The sequence below is a fragment of the Pygocentrus nattereri genome, chromosome 8 (genome assembly GCF_015220715.1).
Source record: "Pygocentrus nattereri isolate fPygNat1 chromosome 8, fPygNat1.pri, whole genome shotgun sequence".
NCBI lineage: Eukaryota > Metazoa > Chordata > Actinopteri > Characiformes > Serrasalmidae > Pygocentrus > Pygocentrus nattereri.
This window is the reverse complement of record NC_051218.1, coordinates 35,494,085-35,520,953: the sequence shown is the minus strand read 5'-3', so window position 1 is coordinate 35,520,953 and position 26,869 is coordinate 35,494,085. Positions and strand designations below refer to the sequence as shown.

Genomic DNA, 26,869 nt, shown 5'->3' with positions numbered 1-26,869 from the left:
TGCACAAGGACGCTGACGTAGAAGTTGAGGCTGAGGACATAAACAAACTGACGGACACTCAGCTAGACAACACAAAGACTACTTTCAATCAAGCCCTTGGTACGTAAGACCAGAGTTGTAAAGTTCAGGTCCAGAAAGTAAAAATCCTTCCCAGGATTTTGTTCCAACTGCCTGGACAGCTCTGCTGGAGGTTTGATCTAACTAGAGAAGCCAGGCTGTTAGAACTAAATCCTGGGAAGGATTTTTACTTTCTCGACCTGAATTTTACACCTCTGCGTAAGACAAACCGTAATATATTAAGAATGAAGCAGTTAAACTCTGGCTAAGAAACCAAAAGACCAAAACTGAAATAATGAAATCTCTTTTTATTGGAAAATCTGTTTTATTGCAGGAAAAGACGTTGGAATGACTGTTGATCCTGAACACATTAAAAGTTGGGCTTACATTTTGGATGAGACTGAAGGAAACATCAACCAGTCTGGTGAGTAAGATGTACAGGTGGCACTGATCTGATACGGGTGTCTGTATCGGTAATCAAACAAACATGTTAACAACTTCAATAATTTAAATATTAGTCATAAATTCTTCCAGATTATATTATTGGAGATGAGCTTTGTTACTGATTTCTCTGATTTTTTTTCTACCAGCTGAAATTGAAACATTGAAGAAAGACATTCCTGAGAATGAGACCAAAAGACTTCAACAAAAGAAGAAAACACGGAGAGGAACACGCGGCAAAGGTCGAAAAATAAATTACAAAAAGGACTAAGAAGAGAGAAAAAGTCATGTAGATGAAGAGGAAAAGAGCGCAAGACCATCAGCAGACAGAAGCATCCGAGTGGGAGCTGTACATCAGTGGAAACATCAACTAGGATATGGAATGAGAAGAACACAGCAAGAGAACTCAGGAACCTGTGGAAAAGCACCTGAAAGTGATCCTCATCAGCAGAGGAGGGCACAGTGAAAGGAGGCGAGGCGAGAAACATAACACCTGCTGAAGACCCTAGAAGCCCCTCCTGAGGAAAAGACTGCTCCACAGAAAGACATCAGTAAGATGGGAGAGTATCAGAGAGTGGATATGGCTGAAATCAGGCAGAGGGACAGAGGAACCCATTCAGTCGGACGCAGAACTGATGAGTATGGCTGGAGACGAGCTGCCCATTGCTAGCAGAGAGAATCCAGATTCCAGAGGAGGGATGCTCCACAAACTCTGTTACACAAAGAGATGATGTGTTAGTGAAAGAAAAATGAGAGGACATCCTGCTCAATCTGCTCCTGCATGCATTGACAGAAATGCCCGGACAGTGAGAACATCACACCGGTGGCAGCATGATGACCGCTCTGCATGATGACCCTGATGAAATACAGACTGGAGAGAGACACCAGAATAAGGAATGGAGGAGTGGAAACAGGCAGTGGAAGAGTGGGAGAAGAACTGGGAGAAGCCAGCTGAGGTGGTTCAGGCATCTGATTCGGATGCCCCCTGAATGCCTCCCAGGGGGGGGTGTACCAGGCACGGCCTACCGGGATAGGGTCCCGGGGTCGTCCTAGGACCCGCTGGAGGGATTACATCTCCAATTTGGCATGGGAGCGGTTTGGGGTCCCTGGCAATGAGCTGGAGGAAGTTGCAGGGGACAGGGTCATCTGGGATTCTCTGCTCTCCCAACTTCTACCACGATCCTATCTGGATTAAGTGGTCAACGATGATGATGATGTTGATGATGATGATGATGATGATGATAATACAGCCTTTCTGATATTATAACATCTCCTTAGTGTTTCCTAGCTTTAACTAATTTGAAAACTCAACTGCATTTTAATATGTCCAAAATGTTGGGATGGGTCAGTTTAAGACAAGAAACATGATTAAATGTTCAAAAGTAACAAAAGTTTTTTATTTGTTTTTTTGCTTGTTTATTTCTGTGTTTCTGGTGATGTAATCTTACATGCTCTGTATGAGTGAGGATGGTCAAGGCTCGCCACATTAACTAAACATTACATCAGAAAAATCCATCACTGTAAAAATAAATGTTCCTCTGTGAGTGATTGTGAAGATTTTATGTATTTCACCCTCTACAGTGCATCATATCACCTAAATATTCAGAGAATCTGGAGAAATCTCTGTGGGTGACGTGAATGGAATATTACAACTGAAGGCCTGTGACCTCTGTCTTTTCAGACAACACTACATGTTTCCATGATAGGCCACAGAGGCTCAGGAATACTTTGACAAACTGATGTCAATAAACACTGTCACTGCATCCACTAATACAGGTTAAGAATGTATTATGCACTGAGGAAGTCAAATGACAATAATACACAGAAAAGGCACCGGCTTCTCTGAGCTCCTCTACTGGTACTTGTTTGGGGCAGTCGTGGGCTGGAGGTTAGGGATCTGGCCCTGTGACCGGAAGGTTGCCGGTTTGATCCCCAGGGCGGAAAGTCCATGACTGAGGTGTCCTTGACCAAGACGCCTAACCCCCAACTGCTTCCCGGGTGCCGTGGATAGGGCTGCCTACTGCTCTGGGCAAGTGTGCTCACTGCCCCCTAGTGTATGTGTTCACTAGTGTGTATGTGGTGTTTCACTTCACGGATGGGTTAAATACGGAGGTGGGATTTCCCTGGTTGTGGGATCAAAAAAGTATCACTTAACTTCTACTTGTTTTATATAATGTTCAAATGTTCAGGCTGGATCTATAGCAAAATAGGTTAATACCTATAGGGTATTAATAGGGAGCTTCTCCTCCTTTGCTGCAGTAACAGCCTCTACTCTTCTGGGAAGGCTTTATACCACATGTTGAAACATTGATGTGAGTATTTGCTTGCATTCAGAAGAGCGTTAGTGAGCTCAGGTACTACTGCTGGTTGATCAGTTCTGGGTCACTCCAACCCATCTGAAAGATATTGGATAGAGCTCCATCGCTTAAGAGAACACCCCAGTACTGGCTGGGCACTTGATATTTCCTGCTTGGCTATAGGCTTGGTGACCTTAAGTTCTCGTGTGGCTCCTCCAGAGTATCACATGCTATTGGTCAGTGATTTTCTGTGGAGATTTTACAAGCAGTCACCAATGCATGTACCTTAAAGTAGCTGAATTGACTTCACAAGCATTTGTATTCATATGTTTAATGTTTTGAGAGAACATTTTTTTATTTCTAAATATGACATTTTGGGGAACTACTTATAATAAACCTCAAATTGTTTTAAATGAAGTCTGGGGAATTCTGGAGGCCTAACATGAGTTAAAACAAGAGAGAAATAATAATAATAATAAAAAAAAAACCTTGTGACATTTGGCAGCCAATGAGCTTAATCTCCTGAGCCCAGCCCACTAATATAATGTGGCGCTCTTGCTTCATTTCCATTTTGCTTCAAACAAGAACAACTTCTTTTTTATGCAATGGCTTTAATTTGGTGGCTCACTTTCCATCTTTACATGATATGTAAGTGTATGAGCTCTAAATTAAATTTTCATTTTATTTAATTATGAATAATATCACTGTTTACTGTGCTTGTTGAACTTTTATCTGTTCTTTTCTTCACTGGCTTAGCTCTTATAGATCCTGTTCAAGCTGTGGATCTTTCTAAGGCATCATTCGTCTCAGCTGAGTCTGGTGGAGAAGTTACTCTACACTGCAAAAATTTGGAAAAGTCTGCTCAAGGCGTTAAAGTGTGGGTCTGGTACATGCAAAGAACAGGACAGGAACCTCAGGAAGTGGCAACAAAGTTAACTACCAGAGAAGCTCCTACTTCAGTAAAGAGATACAAAATTAGCCAGATTTTTAATCTAACTATTGAACAGACCACTAAAGCTGATGAAGGAATGTACTTCTGTGGAAAAGGAGACGGGAAGACCATTACATTTACTAATGGTGTATTTTTAGCCGTGACAGGTAACAAAATTAGTGTTTTAAAATTCCCATTATATATTTAAATCTTCATTCATGTACTTCTGTTTTAGACAATTAGATGAATCCAATTTACAGTGTATTGTATTGGTATCATCATCTTACTTACAGTAATAATACATGGTTTAAAACAGAGGTGCCCAGCCTGGTCCTGGAGATCTACCACTCTGCACAGTTTAGCCCTGCAGTAATCTCACACACCTGAACCAGGTAATGAAGGTGTTCAGGGACATATGAACACTAGAGCAAGTGCGGTGGATCTAAACCTCTGAGGATGGTAGATCATCAGAACCAGGGATGACCACGTACACTGATCAGTCCAAAAACCCATGCTACAATATAACCATATTTAACAAGGTTAAATCTTTAGTATTGAACAAGCTGTTAGAGAAGCTCAACTGGGAAACCTAAATGGCTTTATTTTATTCATCAGGTCAACATGAGTTAAACATATCCGTGCTGCAAACTCCAGTACAGGGGTCAGTTTCTCCAGGAGAGTCGGTCACTCTACAGTGTACAGTGCTCTCTGAGATCAGGGCAGCCGCAGATCTCCAAGTGCTGTGGTTCAGAGCTGCTGCAGGACAATCCTTGCCTGAAATCATTTACACTCATCAGAACAGCAGCAGCCGTGAGTGTCAGATCAGCTCTTCTACACAGAGCTGTTGGTACAACTTCTCCAAGAACATCCTCAACCAGCACCATACTGGAACTTACTACTGCGCTGTGGAAGCTTGCGGGAAGATCATTTTGGGCAGTGGATCATCAGTAGAACTGAGTAAGTGTTTTTTTCAGGTTTGTATACATTTCTTTTGAGACCTGACCTTAGAGGTCAGTTTGAGTTCCATTATCTTTGCTGCTCTTCGCCACTCTACTATGGTGCAATACCAGCATCTATAGAGGTTTGATTTATATATATATATATATATATATATATATATATATATATATATATATATATATATATATATATATATATATATATTATATATATGTTAATATGATATCTATTTATTTACTGTTGACATTGTTTAGAACATTTCTATGTAACTCAGTTTTTGAGATGTAAACAAAGTCAATCAGAGTGGTGTAATGTGAAATGATAAAGAAAAGTATTGGCTCAGAATTCTTTACAGTGGTGATGATAAGAATCAGGGGTTGTGATCGCAAAATCGAATAAAAAAAAAAAAACATATTTTTGTGCATCTTTCTTATAACACCCTGCATGTATTTAAATACAAATAAAGTAAATAAATAAATAAAAATGACAAGAACAGCAACAACAACAACAATAAACTAATTCATGTTACCTGTGTTTTAGAGACACTAAAAGCTTTAGATATCTGGTTCCTATCACCACCACTGTGAACTATTCGGAATGAGTACATTTTCTGAAAAATGCACCATTTCACAGCAAATTACTTTCTATTGTCTTGTTTAATTTTCCAAAATGTTTGGGAAAGAAGTGGCATTTTTCATTATTGGGACAAAAATCTGTTTGTTAAACAGTAATAAAATAAATGTGATATAAAAGTCTAGCTAAACAAGATCAGATGGTGAATGGATTTTGAGGCTTGAACTTTGTATTCAGTATGTTGGTAATTCCTCTCTTACTGAAGATCCTGTAGATCCTGTAATGCTGACTCTGGCAGTTTTCTCAGCAGTGTGTGTGGCTGTAATCTGCGCTCAAACCATTTTAATCCATAAACTGAGAAAATCTGAACACCGTGCTGGTGGTAAGTGTTTATTATGAGATGTAGCTGAACATTTTAATAGAAAGAAAATAGAAAATAGTGATGATAGTGATGATAGGTTCAGCCTCATTAAACTGTATCTGAAGGTAATTGTTTTATCTCCTCTACAGAGAAAGCTCAGGAGGAGGCTATGAGTGAGCGGACCACCAGACAGGTACTCTTTATACACTTACTCTTTAAACTACATTTTCCACTAAGGATTCCATTTCAAATTTCAACTAGAAAAAAATCGGACCATTTCTGTTTTCTGATTTATGATCAAACATGCAAATTACTCTGTAGAAGTCTTTTTTTTAGTTCATGTACATAATAAAATACACAGATAAATCCATTCAGTCATCAGTTAAGAAAAAGGATGAGGAACATAAAACCAATCATCAATATTAGGAAAATTATTTAATAATCTGTATTCAAACCTACAGCACATGTAGATAATTATAATTTTTAGACCCATTTATAACATAAATTCAACATTTTGCTCACAAGCTCAGAGCAGCACATCATCATTAGCAGAGCAGAGCCCTTATCCATCTGCAAAGCTTTATTTTAATGTATATATATATTTCTGGTTTATTAAATTATTGTTCTTTGTTCAGTTAAGCACTTCTAGTTTATTCACTCTGCATTAAGTTTCACTCAGTATGACCTAAAAATACATTACTTGTAATAATGAAAAAAAAAAAATCACATAATAGAGATATATGCAAATGTTTTGACACTCTTGAGCAAATTACAAGTTTTTTTCATTTTCTATTAACCTATTGGGAGAAAACAAATGAAGAAACATGTAATGTGCCGTAACCCGAGCACAGGCCAGATTTTATGTTTAACTTTTACTTTAGAAAATTGTTAAATTAATCAAATAAACAGTAATGGTGCATTAAAGGTGCAGATGTATTATCTCTGTAGAGGATGTATTTACACTTACTTAGAAAATCAATAAATCATGTCTTTTGACCAGGGGCGCCTGAATATTGCAACAAACTGGTCTTTGATATGCAAATTATTGAGCATGAATTATCACCTAAATTCACATCTTTTTTAGTGTTTAATTGGCAGCATTTTGTTCCTTTTGGCTCGAAGCAGAGTGAGGCGATTTTCAGAGTTCATTATTTTGGAGCTACTAAGTGTTTAATAATCACTAATACATCAAAATGTGCTCCATGTTCATGATTAGAAGCTTCAAAGTGCTAAACATGCTTAAGTGAGTCAGTTTGTGTCCCATATTATAAAGCAAAGATAATTTCATGGACTTTTGGCAACTGAAAGGTGTTTTATCTGTCAGTGGGGCAGTATTCAAGGGTACACCTCAGTTTCTTTAGTCAGGGAGCGTATTGTATTGACTCCACACACCGCGTTTGATCTCCAGGCCTTTATTTTACTGTTCTGTTAAAACATTTGGCTATGAAAAGATACAAATATGTACTTTTTCACCTGAGTAAAATGTGTTTAAGGTTCTAAATAAGACCTTAGAACCACTGTTGTACCTTTGAGGGTACATTTACACTGTTTGTACATTAATAAGCAAAAGAAGTGCCTGAACAAAACTTTATTTCTAACAGGCATACAGCATTAACAATATTAAACTAAAACAATGTGAATTTTAATAAAACTAATGTATTTTACATGGACTTGGGGTGTTTACTGTGTGATATTACATCTAATATTGCCATTATATGTGATTTTCACAAAATATACCAGTTACATACTAAAACAGGCCATAATGAATACAAAGTAATAGAAGGATAAAATATGTCTAATTTGAGTTTATTGAACACAGAACAAGAAATTAATCAATGCCCAAATATTAGGTCAGTTAAAATAATCTCTGGTCTTGCTCAAGGGCAAGAGTTTCACAGTCTATCTTGTATTTGAAAGAAGTTTACATAATTATTTATTCTCAGTTTATTGTTGGAGAACACATTAATATTCTAAAGGATTATAAATTGATTGCATTAGTCAGTGAATAAATGTAGATATTCTATAGAAAACAGGCTCTTTGATTTTCATCAGGCAACTTAAAGTAGCTCAGTAAATATTGTCATGTATTAATAACAGATTTGTCTGTAAAAACAACAAAATAAATCCTTTTCTACTAGATTCTATCTATTTTTCAGTGGATGATGATGTTTATTTCTCACAGGAGCAGAACACTGAGAACCTGCATTACGCTGCCATCCACATCAAAGAGAAGAAAGCCAAAGGTGGGAGAGTGAAGAGAGAAGAGCCAGAAGACGTTGTTTACTCTCACGTGAGAAGCTCCAAAGCTGCTGCTCAGCGCTCACATCGCTAGTTGCCTAAGATGATCATGAGTGAAGATTTGGACCTTTTCACTCCTCAAATGAGCTCCAGTCTTTAATCTGTCACTGTTTATTTCTTGTTAGTGATTGTTCTGTTGACTGAAAGTCTCGATTCTCTGAAGGACGACATGAAAACTCAGCTTTAGAGCATGTGGTCACTGTGATCACACAGACTGATGTAGAGTCTCAGTTTATTGGAAAATGTAGTTTAAAGAGTAAGTGTATAAAGAGTACCTGTCTGGTGGTCCGCTCACTCATAGCCTCCTCCTGAGCTTTCTCTGTAGAGGAGATAAAACAATTACCTTCAGATACAGTTTAATGAGGCTGAACCTATCATCACTATTTTCTATTTTCTTTCTATTAAAATGTTCAGCTACATCTCATAATAAACACTTACCACCAGCACGGTGTTCAGATTTTCTCAGTTTATGGATTAAAATGGTTTGAGCGCAGATTACAGCCACACACACTGCTGAGTAAAAAAAATATATAAAAAATATATCATACAGTATGTACAAATAAATCACTGAAGATCAGAGCATTAAAGCATTTTTGGTATTCATGCCACATTTTAATTAAACCACCCATGTTGCTATTTTCTCTTCAGTACAGATTTCAGCTGTTTCATTTGAGCATTTAAGAATATTTATAAAACCAATTCCAAAAGTTTTGGGACAGTAGGTAAAATGCAGAAAACAGAAAGTGGTTTATGAACATACTCATATTCGACCTGTATTGGAAAGAAAACAGTACAAAGACATATAGTTATATTTGTTTCTTATCCATTTCATTATTTTTTGTAAATATACAGCCTTTCTGATATTATTACATGTTCTTAGTTTTTCCTAGCTTTACATAATTTGAAAACTCAACTGCATTTTAATATGTCCAAAATGTTGGGACAAGGTCAGTTTAAGACAAGAAACATGATTAGATGTTGAAAAGTAACAAAGGTTTGTTAGTTTTGTTGACTAGCTCAGTGTGAGTGAGGATGGTCAAGGCTCACCACGTTAATTAAAAAAATTACATCAGAAAAATCCATCACTGTAAAAATGAATGTTCCTATTCAGACTGTATTATGCACTGAGGAAGTCAAATGACAATAACACATAGAAAATGAGCTCCTCTACTTGTTCTACTTGTTTTATATAATGTTCAAATGTTCAGGCTGGATCGATAGCAAAACTATTCAGCTGAGCTGCCTATAGCTTAGCATTAACATACTACTAAGAACTCTATGGAGGTGCTAGTAGATGTCAGCACTAACATACTGACGTCCTTCCCCTCATTTTTCACCAAGTTTAGGTATTTATGGCCAGAATTGAAGGTCTGCTACTAATAGCTATAGGTCATCAATGATGAATATAATGTTCAGCCTATTTGTAAATAATTAGTTCATTCATTAACTTATTCTATATGTCCAAAATTTGGCAGACACCTGCTTACCCAATGTTTCTTCTAAAATAAAGAGTATTAATAAGGAGTTTGTCTTCCTTTTGTATTTCATAAACCTTATCATAATGATGAGCAGCAACATGATAACGAGTTTAAACAGTGGTTTTAATTCTCATGTTGATACATTCCTGGCTGGTGAAATTTGTCTTTTCACTCAGTCTGGACCTTCTGCTGCGTCGCTCTGGACTTATTATTCATATCGAGTTCACTGGTGATATTTTATGTATTAAAGTTTATATCTCAGATCTTCTAATGTTTGCCTTTGCCAACTATACAAGGTGACATTACAAGATTTATTAAGTAAAATATTAGTTATTTAGTTATTAGGCACTTAATGAAGATTTAAATAAATAAAACAGAAAAAGTTGAAAAAAATGCAATCTAAGGCCAACTCTTACTCAAACAAAGGGAGACTGAATAAAACAAAATAGTCATATGTTCTTTTACAATATATGAGAAAGACATTGTCTACAAGGATGGAAGTAGTTAAAGGTGAGTAAATCTCTTTAACAGCACAACTGAAAACCTTCACAGGCAGATATCCTGAGCTGCTCATATATGACGGCTTCTCTATAGAGAGCTTATGACAGCTGCTGTTAAATATAAGACTATGACAACCAAAACTATTGATAAGAGCTCAAACAGAGCCCAGAGTACTTTTTATGGCCAAACAGATCAAGTCAAGCAGACAGAAAGACCCATGTGACTTTTACCAGCCAATGAGCTTCAGTATAAGACCCCAGGCTAATGCAGTTTGGTGCTTTGGTTCCATTCTTGCCTACATATTTGCCTTCAGGTTATAGCTGTTGCTTTTCCAATGATGGCTCAAGCTGCGATTATCATCTTACTTCTCTACAAGATATGTAAGTTTCATGAAGATCAACGATAATAAATATCTTTGTATTTATTATTGTAAATTCTGCTTGTTTTAAAATCAATCCACATTTTTTGAATTGACTGAAAGTAAACTTTGTTTTACAGACTCTGTTCCAGCAGTGAGAAATTCAGAGCCAGTAGTCATCTCAGCTGAGCCTGGTAAAAAGGGGTCACTATCACCTGCACATTTGTAAATGACTCTAGTGCAGATGTTAGGATGTGGTACAAACAAAGACTGGAGCATGTTCCATTGGAAGTGGGATCAAAGTTTAAAGATAAGGACCCAGTAATGTCACCACGTTTCAATCAAACAAGATTTAAAATAGACAGAATAGTGAATGGCATTTCTCTCAGGATTGAACCTGTTACTAAAGAAGATGAAGGAATGTACTTCTGTGGGCTGGACAGACAGAATGCGATGGACTTTTCTACTGCTACATTCTTGGCTGTAACAGGTGATATAATTGATTTATTGTTGTCAGTGTTGCTTTTATGTAAAATGTCTTTTTAATAAGTCATATTAATGCTTTGAGAATATTTAAAATCATATGAAGCCAGTATTAAATACATTGTTGCCATTGATAGTAGAAAATTCCTTTCACTGTCTTTATTATGCTTTCCAGGACAGTCAGACATATCAGTGCTCCAAACTCCAGTACGGGGGTCAGTTTCTCCAGGAGAGCCGGTGACTCTGCAGTGCATAGTCCTCTCTGAGATCAGAGCAGCAGATCTCCGAGTGCTCTGGTTCAGAGCTGCTGCAGGGCAATCCTTTCCTGAAATCATTTACACTCATCAGAACAGCAGCAGCCGTCAGTGTGAGATCAGCTCTTCTACAAGCTGCTCTCTGTATGAGTTCTCTATGAACATCCTCGACCAGCACCACATTGGAACTTACTACTGCGCTGTGGCTGCTTCTGGGAAGATCATTGTTGGGAATGGAACATCAGTAGAAATGAGTAAGTATTTTTTTTTTTTTTAAGTTTTTGTACATTTCTTTTGAGAACAGAGCTTCGAGGTCAGTTTAAGTTCAATTTGCTATGCTGCTCTTCACCACTCTACTGTGGTGCAGTACCAGCATCTACAAAGGTTTGATTAATAACCAGCACGCATCACCACAACGTTTAAAATCCCACCAATAAAATGATAAATATTCTATTTTAGAAATTGTCATGTGGCAGAATATTATGGCAAAATGTATACTTCCAATATACTTCCAAATATAACATTAGCAGTAAGCCGAAATAGGGATTTATGCCAGACTATGTGGAATGCTTAAATACCGTAAACCCTCAGTTCCTTATGATCATCATCATCCACAGCATCCTTAGTTAATGGGGGATTTCAATAACCATGGTACCACTTTGCTAGCCCAGAAAGAGTCCTTTCTTTGAGGGAAGCTTTCAAGGCTGAAAATGTCCTCAGCCACTAAGGCAGAACATTTTTCCAGCATTCGAACACCACCAGTCCAGGCACCCCTTAGGTACAATGCAGCGTCATCCAAGTGGGCAGCCCAGGTAGCCATGTAGCTGTGGTGTAATGTCACTTAGGCAGCCGGCCCAAGAGGCCTCATAGTTGGTCAAATTATGTTTCGTCCACAAAACATGTCATCTGTTCAGATGTGTTCAAACTTTTGCATATGACTTCAGCTATGAAGTATTATAGTGGGTAACATTACAGCCAGGGGTTTAAATCCCTGTTTGAGGAGTTGAGCTGGTATTTATGGCTGCTTTAGGAAACTCCAACACTTCTATGAATGGAAATATACAGTACTGTCATATTCTAATATCTTACAGCCTGTCCTGTGGATCCCACTGTGTTCTATCTGGGAGCAGCTTTGGGAATCTGTGTGATTGTGATCTGTGTTCAAGCCATTCGAAACTGCAGCGGTGAGTGTAGCTTAATCTGTCATATATGGTGTTATTATACTTTGTAAAATATTTGGCTTTCTAGATGTGATATGAAAATATGAATACAAAAGTATGAATAAATAAAGTTTATTATTACCATGAGTGGGCTTCATTCAGTAGTATCTTCTTATGTTTTGTTCCTGAGAAAAGTCCTAAGATAAAGTTTCAAATAAGAAAACATTAATGACTGTCAGAATCTTGAGGGTTTTAAGAAGAAATTTCATCTTAAGATTGCTTACTGAATGAGGCCCATTATATGAGGCCTAATAATGAAAATTAGTAAAATAATGATTCATTTTTTATTAATTTGGCTTGTGCAAACTGACTGTAACTAAAAGTGACCAGCACTGAGGTCATATTCTCTGATCTAAACTCTAAATATGACACTGTGATCTTTCTTTACTACATCATAGGGAGAGATCACGATTTGTTGGTGGAGAACAAAGCGAGTCAGGTACTACATGTTCTCTCATCCACACTGACGCTGTTTAATTCTTATAGAGTTCTCTAATCTTCAGCCTTTAATATTTCATATTCATCTCTACAGAACTCTGCAGCTGTGGGGCTGAGTTATGCAGCCAAAAGCCTGAGAATGAAGAGTGGACGCTCTGGACACAGTGTTTACTCGGAAGTCAGATACTTCTCAGTTACTGACCCCAACAATCACTGACTCACTGGACTCTCTTCTCTTGTAGCAGCAGAAGTGAAGTTTGGGGATGTTTTCTGTTACTGTCAGCTTTGTAATCTGTATCTGTTTATTTGTGTTTGTGCTGATTTCAGTCAGGATCTACAATCATGTGCTTCACTTTGCTCTGAGATCAAAACTGCATGACTGAAAAAAAGCAGTCTGGTCTGGTATGAAGTGTCAGTTCTCTGAAGGAGCCGAGCGAGAGCAGTTTTAGAGTGTGTGGTCACTCAGACGTGTGAAAAACACATTAATGAGCTCAGATGTCTGATATTGTTCGCTCTCAATGGAAATGAGGATGTTTCAGGTTGTAGAGAGAACAGATCTATATACACAGTTACTGTTTATTTGCTTTGTTTAACATATTGGGAGAAAAGTAAAATAAAATGTGGTCTCCACAAAGTTATGGAAGTTAACCTAAGCAAATAAAGTCCATTCTAGTTTGGTATGAAGTGTCCGTCCTCTGAAGGAGCTGAGTGAGAGCAGTTTTAGAGTCTGTGGTTACTCACAACTGTGGTTGCACGACTGAAAAAAAAAACAGTCTAGTTTCAGATCTCTGAAGGAACAGAATTTGTGGTCACTTTAGACATTTAAACGTGGCAAGCATGCGCTCAGATGGTGTCTGATATTGAGTTCATGAGGCTGTAGAAGACGTATTTCAGGCTGTAGTGAGAATTTCCATATAATCAGTCTAAAATAAAGCTGTGGTTGCTCTTCAGGCCTTTAGAGATTATGACTGATAGCTTGAAACTGAATTCATGCTCCACCTGTTTATCTATGCTTAAAAACTTCTGTTAATAGTGTTCGATTTATTTGTTGACTTTGACATTTCGAAAAAAAAATGCCATAGCTATTCACAAGTCAATATTTTGTTATTTATTAGGTTTTTCAATGTGTTTAATTGAGCATATAAACAGTAATTGTTTATTAAAGTGTGCAGAAGTGTGTTCTCTGTAGAAAATCAACATTGTGATATTTACTTATTATTATTTTTACTGTACAAAGTATGACTTTTAGCAGCCAAATAAATACACTTCACATTTCAGGTGGTTGCAGGTTGCTTGCTGAATATAAATATAATCTTCTTATGATTTATTTGGTTCTGAATAGGTAAACAGACTTGGTGACACAGAGAAAGCTCTAATTCTTAAAGAGGGCACGTTTTAGTGTTTTTTAAAGATAAGGTTCTTTAATTGTTTAAACCATCTTACAATGTCTAGATAACATACATTTTTATGAAATAATAAATTTTTTCACTTATTCTTTGAGGTCACAAGGCAGACATTTCAGCTTCTTACTGAGACTTGTTTTCTCCCCTTGGTAATGTAGAGTAAAAAGATGTGTGTGTTCATGGGCTTGTTTGTGTTCCACTGTAAGCAGACTAGCACAGTGAGGAGTTTGTCATCATATCAAACCACACCACGCTTTTTTTTTTTTTTCTCTCACCAATTTTCCAAATACGGCTCAGAGGATTCTTGGGCTGACAGTCTGGGTGACGCTACATCATAGCTCTGATGCGCTTCAGAGTCGCTGTATCACAACTACAAGGCTCTCTGAACTGGGGACCTGATTGAAGTGACATCACAGCCTGTATATATATATATATATATATATATATATATATATATATTTTTTTTTTTTTCATTATTAACATCTTTTATATATATACATCATATTTACTTTTAATTCTTAACCAAGGGTGCTAAGATTTGGCTGGAATGGACTGTTTTTTTTTAACAAGAAAGTCAGAAACATGACTGGTGTAAAAAAAAAAAAAAAAAAAAAAAAATTAGGACTTTCCCAGCCTATCAGACCTCTTGAGATCAGCATACAAATGCAGTTTCCTGCAATAAGGTCCCTTTTCAAGTTACTTCAGATAAACCTCTCACGATGATGATGATGATGATGATGATGATGATGATGATGATGCCTTCTGTGCAGATTTTCATTTTATCTCTCTGCATCATATGTAAGTTATGAATTTCACAAGTTATTTTTAAATTCTGCACTTGTGTAACTTCTGTTTGTAGAATGTCATCCACTGTTTTTCTTATTGCTCATAATTGATTTCATGTCATTTCGTAGGTCTTGTTGAAGCTGTGCAGCTTAATGAGCAGTTTATCTGAGTTAACACTGGAGAAAATGTTACTCTGTCTTGCAAAGCTGAAAAGTCTGATACTCAAGTTAAGGTTTGGTACAAACAACAACTGTGGCAGAAACCTAAAGAAGTGGTATCAAAGTTTGACAAGAAACCTCCATTCATTATAAATGGTTCAAAATTCAGTGTAAATGAAGATTTTTCTCTGACTATTAAAGAAACTTCTGAAGATGATGAAGGAATGTACTTCTGTGGGAAAACTGATGGAAAAACATTCACATTTTCTAATATCATAGTCGTGGCTGTGACAGGTAATCATATTACTGCTTTTAACATATAATCATTTAAACTCATTTAAAACTTTTAAACAATATCTTTTCTTTGTAATATTACACAGTATTTATTATGTTTAGAACAGAACATTTTATTCATGTCTTATATTTTAAATTATTAACACAATACCATTTTTAATCATGGCACAATGTATCTGGCACAATGTATCTGTATAACATCTTATTATATTCACCAGGTCATACTTAGTTAAACATATCAGTGCTCCAAACTCCAGTATGGGGGTCAGTTTCTCCAGGAGTTGCCCTAGACAGTAGTTTCCCAGTCCTCAGGTAGCTTCTCACTGCCCCCAAGGGCCTGTTGCAATTTTTCCCTGAACTGCCTGCAACCATCCTCCTCCTTCAGCTTCCACCATCTAATCTTTGGCTCTGTCTTCACTCTCTTCCTCTTCTTTGTTTCTAATCTCATTCTACAGATAACCACCCTCTGCTGCCTTGCTACACTTTCCCCTGGCACCACTTTACAATGTCCAATCTCCTTTAGGTGGCATCTCCTGCTAAGGATATAATCCACCTGTGTGCACCTCCCTCCACTCTTGTATGTTACCCTGTGTTCTTCCCTCTTCTGAAAATACGTGTTCACCACAGCCATTTCCATTCTCTTTGCAAAATCTACAATCATCTGACCTTCCGCATTTCTGTCTTTCACACCATACATACCCAGCACCTCTTCATCCCATCTGTTCCCTTCACCAACATGTCCATTGAAGTCTGCACCAATCACCAATCTCTCCTCTCTAGGGACACCATCTACCACTTCATCCATCTTACTCCAAAATTCCTCTTTCTCCTCTAACTGACAACCGACCTGTGGTGCATATGAACTGACCACATTCAAAATTACACCACCAACCTCCAACTTCAGGCTCATGATCCTGTCTGACACTTTCTTTACACCCAGAACGTTTTCACAAGCTGTTCCTTTAGGATTATCCCTACTCCATTTCTCTTCCTCTCTACACCATGATAGAACAGTTTGAATCCACCTCCAATGTTCCTGGCCTTGTCGTTGTTAACCCGGGCGTCGACCGATCCGGTATGGCAATCATATTTGTGATCCGCATGATAGTTTTGGCACAAGTTTTACGCCGGATGCCCTTCCTGACGCAACCCTCACCATTTATTCGGGCTTGGGACCGGCACCAGAAGTACACAAAGTACACCCCTAATGGCTGGTTTAATAATAATAATAATAATAATAATAATAATAATAATAATAATAATAATAATAATATGTGTTATTATTATTGTTGTTGTTGTTGTTGTTGTTGTATCACATTTGACAATCTCAACAAAAGAGTAGTAAAATGATCATTCAGTGTTCATTAACTAGTCAAACTGACTGCAACTAAAAGTGACCAGCACTGAGGTCATATTCTCTGATCTAAACTCTAAATATGACACTGTGATCTTTCTTTACTCCATCATAGGGAGAGATCGTGATTCGGTGGTGGAGAACAAAGCCAGTCAGGTACTACATGTTCTCTCATTCACACTGATGCTGTTTAATTCTTATAGTGTTCTCTAATCTTCAACCTTTAATATTTCATATTCATCTCTACAGGACTCTGCTGCTGTGGAGCTGAGTTATGCAGCCAAAAGCCTGAGAATGAAGAGTGGACGCTCTGGACACAGTGTTTACTCTGAAGTCAGATACTTCTCAGTTACTGACCTCAACAATCACTGACTCACTGGACGCTCTTCTCTTGTAGCAGCAGAAGTGAAGGGATGTTTTCTGTTACTGTCAGCTTTGTAATCTATATCTGTTTGGTATGAAGTGTCAGTTCTCTGAAGGAGCCGAGCGAGAACAGTTTTAGAGTGTGTGGTCACTCAGACTCATGAGAAACACACTCACACTCATGAGCTCAGATGGTGTCTGATATTGTTCGCTCTCAATAGAAATGTAAAAGACGTGTTTCAGGCTGTAGGGAGAACAGATCTATATACACAGTTACTGTTTATTTGCTTTGTTTAACATACTGGGAGAAAAGTACAATAAAATGTGGCCAAATAGCAAAAGGTATGGCAAAATTATAAACAAAGTTATGGCAATTAACTTCAGCAATACATGTACACAAAAATTGGTAGAAAAAAACATTTAAATGTGTTCTTTGTAGAGTTTCTATACGTGTGATGTGTTATAAGGTGAAAGGATTTTTTATTACTGCACTGCTGTGAAGAAATCGCATGTAGTGAACGTAATTGGCAAAAGGCTGTGCTATGAAGATTCACACTGAATTAAATGGAAGTATGTAAAACTTACAGTAAAATAATTTATAATGTTAGTATTACACTGTATGTATTTTACATGAACTTACATTTAGAAAATGCAGCTTCTTCATGAAGCTTGCCTTCCTCCACTTTGTCATAGAGTGGGTATTTAGACTGTCATATTACATTTATCAGTTTCTAGTTCCAAAACGTAACGTTCCAAGTTCCAAAAGCCAATTTCAACAACCGAGGATCAGAACGCCAAGGCCCACGCCTTCGGACACTGCCCGATCCACAATGCACCGAACCCCTACTACTGCCCCTCCCATCGGTGGTGAGTCGATGGTGGCTGGGCACCATGAGTGAATGCCCGGCCACCAGACGCTCACTGGCGTGCCCCTCCCCCCTGGCTCCAGGGTGGGGCCCCGGTAACCCTGATCCGGGCAGGGTACACAAGTCCTGCTTTCTTGTTTTCATAGGGGTTATTATGGATCACACTTTGTCTGGCCTGTCACCTAGGACCAGTTTGCCATGGGAGACCCTATCAGGAGCTTTTCCTCCAGACAACATAGCTCCTAGGATCATTCAAGCATGCAAACCCCTCCACCACGATATGGTGGTGATCCATGGAGAGGAAATGAGTTTCCTCCGTAGGGTGTCTGAACTCTCCCTTAGAGATAGGGTGAGAAGTTCGGTCATACGGCAGGGACTTGGAGTAGAGCCGCTGCTTCTCCACGTCGAGAGGAGCCAGTTGAGGTGGTTCGGGCATCTTGTTAGGATGCCTCCTGGACGCCTCCCTTGGGAGGTGTCACAGGCAAGTCCACCTGGGAGGAGACCTATATGTAGAGCAAAACTAAATGTTAATTGTATTAATAATATATTCATAACAAAAATTTGTTTGCAGCCTAAAATGTATTAATTAATAAGTATATTAATTTCTAAAACAGGGGTGAAGTTTTACTGTATTAATGAAAACCAAAACAATCCTAGACCCCTATTTCTGCAGTTAATCTGGTCTTTAAACCCTCACAAGTTGATATTCTGAGCTCCTCATATATGAGTGTTTCTCTGTAGAGCTGCTAACAGACTCTGTTAAAGACTAAGACAATAATAACCACAACTACTGATAAGAGCTCACACAGAGCACAGGGCATGTTTTTTGGTCAAACAGATCAAGTCAAGCAGACAGAAAGAACCATGTGACTTTTAACAGCCAATGAGCTTCAGTATAAGACCCCAGAAGCTAATGTAGTTTGGTGCTTTATGCAGTGCCACAATTTAGAATATTGGCCTTTGAGTTATAGCTGTTGTTTTACTGATCATGGATCCAGCTGTGATGATCGTCTTACTTCTATACAGAATAGGTAAGTTTCATAAAGCTACCATAAAAAAGTTTTTGTTTTTAATTATTTTTAAATATAGTCAAGTTTTTTTTAATTCACTGAACTTTGTTTTACAAATTCTACTCAAGCAGTGAGACATTCAGAGCCATTGGTCATCTCAGCTGAGGCTGGTGAAGCGGTCAATCTCACCTGGACATTTGTAGACAACTCTATTAAAGAGGTTATGATGTGTTACAAACAAAGACTGGAGCATGCGCCACTGCAAGTGGGATCACAGATAGAGGGAAAGTCGGCCGTGATTTCAGAGAAACTCGACAAATCGAGATTTAAACTCAACAGAATAGCGAGTGGCATTTTTCTCAGTATTGAACGCGTCACTAAAGAAGATGAAGGAATGTACTTCTGTGTAGCGTCTGGAAAGAAAACGCTGGAGTTCTCTAATGCTACATTCTTAGCAGTCACAGGTAAAATATTCATTTATTGTTTTCTGCTTCAGTTTTGAGTCTAAAGCATTGAATCATTCTCGTGTTTGAAATGTTATAAATAAACCTGCCTTTTCATTGAACACACTTACAGTCTGTTATTTGAGGCCAGTTTTAAATGCATCATTGCTATTTCTAGTGAAAATATACATATTATGATTCTGTAGATGTCCAGTAGTTTTTATAAACACACTTTAGCTTCTTAATCTGCACTTTTTTACTGTTATGCTGTTATTGCACAGGTTTTATCCTGTGATGACACTGTTACTATTTAATATAATTACTTCCACTGTCTGTTTTCTATTTTCTAGGGCAGTTAAACACCTCAGTGCTCCAAACTGCAGTATGGTGGTCAGTTTCTCCAGGAGAGTCGGTCACTCTGCAGTGCACAGTCCTCTCTGAGATCAGAGCAGCAGATCTCCGAGTGCTCTGGTTCAGAGCTGCTGCAGGACAATCCTTTCCTGAAATCATTTACACTCATCAGAACAGCAACAGCCGTCAGTGTGAGATCAGCTCTTCTACAAGCTGCTCTCTGTATGAGTTCTCTAAGAACATCCTCGACCACAACCATACTGGAACTTACTACTGCGCTGTGGCGGTTTGTGGGAAGATCATCTTTGGCAATGGAACATCAGTAGAACTGAGTAAGTGTTCCTGTGTACTACTAGGAACTTGTAGTATATTTGTTTTATTTATGTGTAATTCTATCAACGGTTTGGGCTTCAAAGCTTCAAGTCAATGATATGTATCAACATCAAAAGAGAAAATAGAAAATGTGACAGAAACATGTTTTGTAACTTGTGTTGTAAGACCACACATCATACATTATTTATACAGTATAGACATTAGTTCATAGTTTTGATTCCAAACTGAACTTGAAATTAGATGAAAATGAATGAGTTAGTCAGAGTGATGGAGTGAAATGGTTCATTGTAGAGAAACTTTTTATGCAGATTTATTTACAGTGGTGTTGATAGGAACCAGGGGTCATAATATCAGCAACATGTATTTTATTCACTATCCGCCAGTCCAACCACACAAGTTTATGAATATTTGCTCATTTTATTAATTTAATGTTGGTGATGAAATAAAGGCTGAATCAGATTTTCTTTTATGCTGTGGAAGGTAGTGAATTGTTAGAGGCACTAAACACTTCAAGTCTTTGATTCTTGTCATCAGCACTGTGAATAAATCTGTCTGTACTATGAGAGATAAAAGTACAGCAGCTTGGTTTGGAGAACGATCAGGAAATGATGGAATATTAACATAAAATTCAAACTAAAATAGTTATTTGAATTTCTCTATTCATGTTTACAATGTGTTGATCATTCCTGTCTTACAGAAGATCCTGTAGGTCATGTAATGCTGACTCTGGCAGTTTTCTCAGCAGTGTGTGTGGCTGTAATCTGCACTCAAACCATTTTCATCCATAAACTGAGAAAATCTGAACACGGCGCTGGTGGTAAGTGTTCATTATGAACTGAATCTGAATATTTCAATAGAAAGAAAATAGAAAATAATATTAATACTTACAAATACATTTTGTCCCATTAAACTGTATCTGAAGGTAATTGTGATGTTTTATGTCCTTTATAGAGAGAGTTCAGCAGGGTGCTGTGAGTGAGTGGACCACCAGACAGGTACTCTATACACTTATTCTTTATATTACATTTTATTTTCAACCAGTGAGAAATCTGCCCATTTCAGTTCTCAGTGCTCTGGTTTTCAGCTGAACGAGCAAATTATTCTGCAGAGCTCTTCATCAGACAGTTGGAGTGGATGATAAAATGTACAGAAAATTCCATGCGGTCATCCAAGTGTCAAGTTAAGGAAAAGGAGGATAAACACTTTCATATTAGAGTCATGTGTAAAATTTTGGACACCCCTGTCAAATTACAGGTCTTGTTAATTTTCTGAGTTATCATAAAGTAACACATCCTCCAAAGGAAGCACATTTCAATATGGCAGTTTCTCTTCATTTCAGGGCATTTCTAGTCATTTGTGTTTTACATATTGGGGAAAAAAAATCAAACAAATCATGTAAAATATAAATGCGTCAAAGCTTTTGCACAGGCCGTATATCATGGTTTATGTCTTTCTCCATGTACTAAGCAAATGAACAGTAATTCTGGGTGATCAAGGGTGCTCAAACTTTTGCATATAACTGTTCATTATTATGCAAATTATTCAGAATGAATCTTCACCAATATTCATATTTTGTGTGTATTTCATGTATTTTATGCGCATTTTTGGCATTGTGTAGTGTATAATGAGCCACTAATACTTCACGATGTGCTCTGTGTACCAAAAAAAAATAATGGTCACTGTATAGAGACTAATAAGTTTACAGTCAATCAATTTGTGTAATTTATGTTGTAAATTAAAGATCCTTGCATTGATTTTTTTGGGTGGGCATAAAAAGCATATAAACATAAAAAGCTATACGTATTTTTAAGTTTAGTGTAATTTCAAACCAAAATACAGACAAAATTAAAATTGCAAACTTTTTTTAAGTGTCACAGCCAGGTTGTGAAATTGTAATGCAAACACATTTTTATGCCTCTAATAAGTGATGAATAAAACATTCATTAGTTTGTGGAATACATCTTGAAATATTTCTGACTTATTAAACTCTTCTTAACTCTAATACAGTACCTCAAGAGCTCACACTACTTAAAGCCTATAGGAATAAAATGTAGTCAATATAAAATAAAATTAATAAAGTCTAATGCATAAGCAAATTATTTATAATTTATAAAAAAAGATGTTGATAAAGTCCAGATGGCCCTTCCTTAAAATAAAGTGCTCAAGTGGTCATTCAGGAGTTCACAGCCTGTCCTGTATTTCACAAACTTTCACCCCAATCTGTAATATTTTTAAGATGACTGAGTGAATCAGTGACATCACATATTATAAATCATCATCCTGAACAATAACTTCATGCAGATGATGATACACAGCTAAGAAACTTGCTTTAAACTCTGAGCGTCTGTCTGTATGAACGCTTAATTTCCTTGCTCACAACCACTGAACTCACACACAGTTTAAAATGATGCAGCTGCTTGAGTAAAAGAGTGAACATTTACTACTTACTTACTCACAGAATATAAATAGTCTTTTGCTGAATGTAATTAGCAAGTAGTTAACAGTAATTACAGAATAATTCACAGTGTTTACTGAATGATAAATCTCAGGATTAATGTGTGAAATAGCAGCCTAGATATTGAGGAGTTTAACCCCCCTGCAGTTCTCTGTGGTCTATTATAAACAGAGCTGAACTCCAGTAAACGGTTGGTGTGTAACCACAATCCGAGCACAAGATGGTGAGAAAAAAAAATCACACCTTCAGACGACGTGGCTTTAACAGCGGTTCATACACAGAGCAGCCTGTCAGGGTCAGCGGTCAGTTTCCTCACTTAGAATAAACAACATGTAGACACTGATATTCACACAGATAAAGTGTGTGAACTTCTTTCTTTCCAGGACAGAAGGTTCTTGACTTTCTCAGACAAACATAAATAAACAGAATAAAAAAACAAATTGCTGTTTAAAAATTCCATAGCTTTCAGTTCCATTCCTTACTTTGAGTTATTCACAGAAATCTGCAGGGATATTTTACACACCTGCACAGTTCAGTCTTAAAAAGTAATTACATTTTCTGCTTTTCACAATCCCAATAACAAATTCAGATTCATCAGTTCAGAAAACCGCATTTCACATCTCACGTCCAGTTTCCGTAATATTTAGTACAATTTGTCTTTTCTTTTAGGTCATTTAACCGCCTCTTATTGTAAAATCCTTAAAGTATCATCTTCTAAATCATCAGTAAATGTTCATCTTTGTGTGTTTCAGCAATCGAGTAAAAAGCTTTGGAAAATGTATCACAGATTACTCTGATTATATTTCCACTTGCTCATTTCTTTGCTGATCGTCTGTTTCTGAAACAGGACTCTGACTCCGAGGAGTTTGATTTCACTGCATTACGTTTCTCTGAGAAGATGAAGAGAAGAGCACTAAAGGAGAAAGTTTTCACCCGAGTGAGATTCTTCCCTGTTTCTGACTACAGAGCACTTCAGTAAAGCTGTATTACACCACAGGAAAGAAGTCTTACTGAGTTCATGTAGTCATATAGACTCTCTGTGTTCTGCTGATATTTTTATACCATATTTTATGTATGAAAGAGTGTCCAGATATACTCTGTATACAGCTGAATAAAAAGTTTTGCTTGTTTTTGCATATACAGACTTTTTAATGTATTTATTTATCTATTTCTGGCCTGGCATGTGAACCATACAGTAAAGGTGAGTAAATTAGTGGTTCTCAGGCAGGACATGAGATGACCTTGGCAAATTCACTGTCTACACTGTTTTAATCTATATACAAGTTTTCAACTATAGTTTACAAAATTTGCGGAACTTCCTCAGCTGGTCTTTCGTTGGTTATATTTCATTTTTTTGTTTTAGTTTACAGCATTAAAAACAAGCCAAACTAAAGGTTTTAAATGTGAAAAATATGAATCCTGCTGGACTCTGTCTCTGGTTTTTGTTTTATGTTACATCTATCGTGTGTGTTTATTGTGCATAGGTGATCAGCTCAAGCTTTCTGAGGCATCTTAGTAGACATGTTGCATTCACCAATGATTAAAACTGAATACTTGGGTAAAAATGAGTCTGATGTCATGGGAAATTGGCCAAACTGGCAACACCTTTAGACTCATTTAAGTGCCCTGAGAAACATCTGCTCATTTTAATTTGCTCCATCAATGTATGCATGACATCATCCATGATATCAGTCATTCACTGAAAGGGGTCAAGCTATTTAGATGCTCTAGTTATAACCTGATAAGATACTGAGGTCAGAATTTAGAGGGCTGTCACTGACAGAGTGAGTGTCCAGGCCTCTCTAAAAGCTGTGTAGTCTTTGATGCCCTGTACTGACAACAGCCTCTCAGTGCCATTAAAAAGGGATGCTGAGCCAGATCTGGGTTTAGAGCCCACTGCCCTGGTCCTGGATATTGGTCAGCTTTCTTCAGCTAAACAGACTCACTGATACAGCAACACACACACAGGCCTACTGTGTATAAGTGAGTGGTGTGTGTGTGTGTGTGTGTGTGTGTGTGTGTGTGTGTGTGTGTGTGTGTGTGTGTGTGTGTGTGTGTGTGATGTCTTATAGATGATAATCTGGGGTTTTTGCTTGATAATGGGTGGTACTTGCTCTGAAAGGTTTGAAAACCAAAGCTGTAAATCTTATTTTTTATATTTTCAGCATGTTTTCCCACTGTGGGGCTGAGGTGACCAGCTGTGGCCACCAGAGGGAGACAGAGACCCCCCTTTATAGCAATCGGGATGAGTAGCATGACCTGTGGTCAGCCTGCTTGAGGAAAAGGCCCCCACTATTCCAGTGGCAGTATATATGTGGGGACCAGATGAGGTCAGTCACGTCCACTTCCTGTGTGGTGGATATCAGGAACGTGTGAGACTGTGCAGACGCCTTAATGACACACATCTCCAGCAGGCTGTTCAGATCACCGCACAGTTTGCAGGAGCTGCACACAATTTTTGAACATGTTGAAGGAACAAAAACATCACAACTATTCAGCGCCATAGTGCACTTTCACCATAACATCACTTTCAGTTACTAGTTCCTAATTATAATCATTATAAAAAAGAATAAATATTATTTACACTGTTTAAAATGACTGTCATTCATATTATTATTATCATTAATCAGTGAATAAATAAATAAATACAGAGCTAATAAAAATAAATATTGCAAGCAAACAATAGACAAATATCCATCCATCCATTTTCTAAGCCGCTTCTCCGTCAGGGTCGCGGGGGGATGCTGGAGCCTATCCCAGCAGTCATCAGGCGGAAGGCAGGATACACCCTGGACAGGTCGCCAGTCCATCGCAGGGCAGACAGACAGACACAGACAGTCACTCACACACTCACACCTAGGGGCAATGTAGCATGTCCAATTGGCCTGACTGCATGTCTTTGGACTGTGGGAGGAAACCGGAGAACCCAGAGGAAACCCACGCAGACACGGGGAGAACATGCAAACTCCACACAGAGAGGTCCCTGGCCAACCGGGGTCATAAAAATATTTTTAAATACTTCATTTAAAAACGGGCGTTGGTGGTATAGTTGTAAGCTTAGCTGCGTTCCAAGCAGTTGACCTGGGTTCATTTCCTGGCCAATGCATCGGCTTGCTGCACCAGTCATGGGCTGGAGGTTAGGGACCCAGCCTCATGACCGGAAGGTTGCTGGTTCAACGCCTAGCACCGACAGCACGTGACTGAGCTGTCCTTAAGCAAGACACCTAACCCCCAACTGCTCCCCGGGTGCTGTGGATTGGGCTGCCCACTGCTCTGGGCAAGTGTGCTCACTGTCCCTAGTGTGTGTGTGTGTGTGTGCTCACTAGATTGTATGTGGTGTTTCACTTCACGGACGGGTTAAATGTGGAGGTGAAATTTTCCCGCTGTGGGAATAATAAGGGTCTCTTAATCTTCATGAATTATAAACCATGATTGTCTGTATTGTTGAGCTAAACAACATCAAACATTGGATTTTGTTTAAAATTAACAAGTATCACTGTTTACTGCATGTTTGTTATTATTATTTTTATTATTATTATTATTATTATTAAACACTGAAAATGCACCATACTTTATATCATTAGATTTTCTACTCCAGACATTACAGTGCGGTATTTGTGAGTCACAGTTTTCACATAATTTTCTGTACAATGTTTATTACTGAACAGTGTTTATTCTGAAGCTGTAAGATCATAGAAAGGCCTGTTCATCAAATGAGAGTCCAGTCTCTGTAGAAGTGGACAGGTACATAAGATGATAGTGAGCATCTGATAGTATCTGGTGCTTATTACGTAGTAACTGGTACTCACCACATACTATAGTATAAGGAGTGCACCAAATGTTTCCCTAAAAAATTGTGCCTTTCACCTAAAAATAAATAAATAATTATTATTAATAATAATCATAATAATAACAATACAGCACATCCCTTCAGGGTCTCTGTACCTACCTACCTGATTTTTTTTCTTAGGACTGATTTTGTGAATCAGACCTTTGATGCTCCCTTTCTCAAAGTTATTAATGTTATTATTCATGCAGTTTATAATCTAAACTTTTTATATCTGCACAAAGCTGCTCTAAAGTCTGTTCTAGGTTTCTGCAGCTGGTGGGGAAAAAAAAGTGACACTGTGACTTTTGCCAGCCAATGAGATTCATCTCTTGAGCTTAATGTAGTTTGGTGACTTGGCCAGAACTTCCCATTCCAGTTAACATCAAATAAGCAAAGCATCTTATGATGATGATGATGATGATGATGATGATGATGATGATGATGAAGGCTCCACTGTGGATTCTTTGTTTAATTCTCTATGCAACATGTAAGTAAGGAACTCTTTTCAGAAGTATTAGATTATCTATTAGTGCTATTAGTTTCTGAACTTCTGCTGCTAAAATGTTTTCATTTT

The 26,869-nt window shown here is 37.7% G+C and overlaps 1 long non-coding RNA gene across 2 annotated transcripts in view; it reads left to right on the top strand.

Moving 5' to 3' along the window:
* The window catches only part of LOC119263863, a 47,124-nt gene extending 34,379 nt beyond the window's left edge, over positions 1 to 12,745 (top strand). The window contains exons 1-3 of one of the 2 annotated variants that reach the window (XR_005130568.1): positions 4,659 to 4,683; positions 12,084 to 12,176; positions 12,611 to 12,745. This is a non-coding gene — a long non-coding RNA (uncharacterized LOC119263863). Of the gene's footprint in view, positions 1 to 4,658; positions 4,684 to 12,083; positions 12,177 to 12,610 lie in introns of those variants that run through there. The other variant, XR_005130569.1, reaches the window with a different exon arrangement.
* Positions 12,746 to 26,869: the final 14,124 nt, after the last annotated feature.